Below are 2,447 nucleotides of genomic sequence, written 5' to 3' on the forward strand. Positions count from 1 at the left end.
TTCTGAAAAAAAAAAAATGAAAACAGTCAAATTTTTATTTGACCCACATTATGACCCCTTAACATTTATTCTTTTGGGCTCAAATCAAGTTATTAAGTTAGATCCATGTCTAAGGAACCTATATCTAAAATTTCAAGTCTTTAGACCCCAGATTGTCGTAAGAGTTTGGTAGAGTTCTCAAAGTTCAAATTGTTGAAATTTGACCCCTTTACAGCCAAATTTCTGGCCGAAAACCTATGACAAAGATTTTCCTAAATCTCAGTACCCTGTATATCAAATTTCACGTCTGTAGACTTTTTTTTTTAGACAAAGTTATTGCGAAGGAAAATGTACACAGACACACAGACAGACAGAAAGATACACAGAAACACAGACACGTTCACTTAGATATACTAGCAGGGTGTCCGGCGTTGCCCGGGTGCTTGGAGGTGTATGCTGAGCAAAAAAAAGGGGATAATTTTTTTTAACTTTGACCCCTATTATGACCCTTTAAATTTTATTGTTTTGGGCTCAAATTAAGTTATTAAGTTAGATCCATGTTCAAGGAACCTATATCTAAAATTTCAAGTGTTTAGATTAAAAATTGTCGGATGAGTTTGGTAGAGTTCTCAAAAGTCAAATCGTTGAACTTTGACCACTTAATCGCCAAATTTCTGGCCGAAATCCGGTCACATCGATTTTCCCAAATCGCAGTACCCTGTATATCAAATTTCGAGTATGTAGACTAAAAATTGACAGAGTTATAGCGTATGGAAATCTACACAGACACATAGATATATAGATAAACAGATACACGGACACGTTCACTTTTATAGATATACTAGTATGTGCGCCCGGCGTTGCCCGGGTGTTTTGATGTGTATGTTGAGCAAAAAAAAAAGTGGTAGTAGGAAGGTAGGCTGGAACCCGTACCGCAAAGGAGGAAAAGAACGGGGTAAAACTTAATGTTTATGCTGTTACGACCACCTCCAAACAGGAAGCGACATTTTTTAAAATTAAGGCAAGACAATCTAGAGGAGAGGATTACTTTGAAAAATATCGGCGAAAAAAGTGACCCCCCCCTTGTAGAAAAGTGCCTAGTTGAAGGGGAAGATATTAATGTTTTTAGCCAATTTTTCGATATTTGTCGTATGAAAGGTCGAACTTAAAAACGATACTGATCTTGGTAAAATCCGTCGTCTCTATTGAAAGTTTAAGGCAGACATGCAAACAGACATACATACATACATTTATATAGTGGTAACTAAACATTTTCGACCCGAACTGATGAAAAAGCTAGCCCTAATTATGATTACCTTTTATGTAAAATTTCAAATACTTAGACCAGAAATTGTCTGAGTAATTTGGAAGAGACCGCAGAGGTAATTTTTTTAAAACTTTGACCCCTATTATGACCCCTTAAAATTTTTTGTTTTGGGCTCAAGTCAAGTTATTTAGTTAAATCCACAGTCAAGGAACCTATATCTAAAATTTCAAGTGCGTAGACCCAAAATTGTGGGAGGAGTTTGGTAGAGTTCTCAGAGGTCAAATCGTTGAACTTTGACCCCTTAATCGCCAAATTTCTGGCCAACAACCGATCACATCGATTTTCCCAAATCTCAGTACCCTGTATATCAAATTTCGAGTCTGTAGAATAAAAATTGACAGAGTTATTGCGTAGGGAAATGTACACAGACACACACACACACAGACACGTGCACTTTTATATATATATATATATATATATATATATATATATATATATATATATATATATATATATATACTGCTGATCAAAAATTTTAGACCACTTAAAACTCTTAAAAAGAAACTTATTTTTTTAAGGATAGATTTTAAACTCTTCCGACTTAAGGTTACTAATACTACAATCTAAAAAGGTCATGGAAACAAAAAGGTACATTCCAAAAAAAATGATTTTAAAATTTGCATTTTTATTAAATTAGGCTTTTTACACATGATCAAAATTATAAGCCTGTTAGATTTATGGTAATTCTAATGTTTTTAGTTTAGTTAGAGATTAGCAATCACTGTGTAAAGGTGTTACCATGTCTAAAGCAAGAAAACTAACTGAAGTTGATCGCTCTCGAATTTTAGGATTTTATTAGCAAGGTTTGTCACAGCGAGCGATAGTAGCTGAGGTAAATCGCAGTAAAACTCTTATTTGCAACTTTCTAAAGAACACTGAGAATTATGGAAAAGCAAAATCCTTTGGTAGGCCTCGCAAAATATCTCCTGCATTGAGTAGGAGAATCAGACGTGTTATTAGGAATGACAGATAACTTTCTTCTGGTCAAATTAAGGTCACAGATGCTGATTGCAGTTTAATAACCATCGAACGACACTTACAATAAAAAGGCATGGTAAATAAAAAGCGTAAACAAATTCCTCGATTGCTTCCACGTCACAAAGTGGACCGCTTAAGATTTGGTCGTGAATACCAAACCTGA

This window comes from Euprymna scolopes, chromosome 19, assembly GCF_053919585.1.
Source record: "Euprymna scolopes isolate OS-2025 chromosome 19, ASM5391958v1, whole genome shotgun sequence".
Classification (NCBI taxonomy): domain Eukaryota; kingdom Metazoa; phylum Mollusca; class Cephalopoda; order Sepiida; family Sepiolidae; genus Euprymna; species Euprymna scolopes.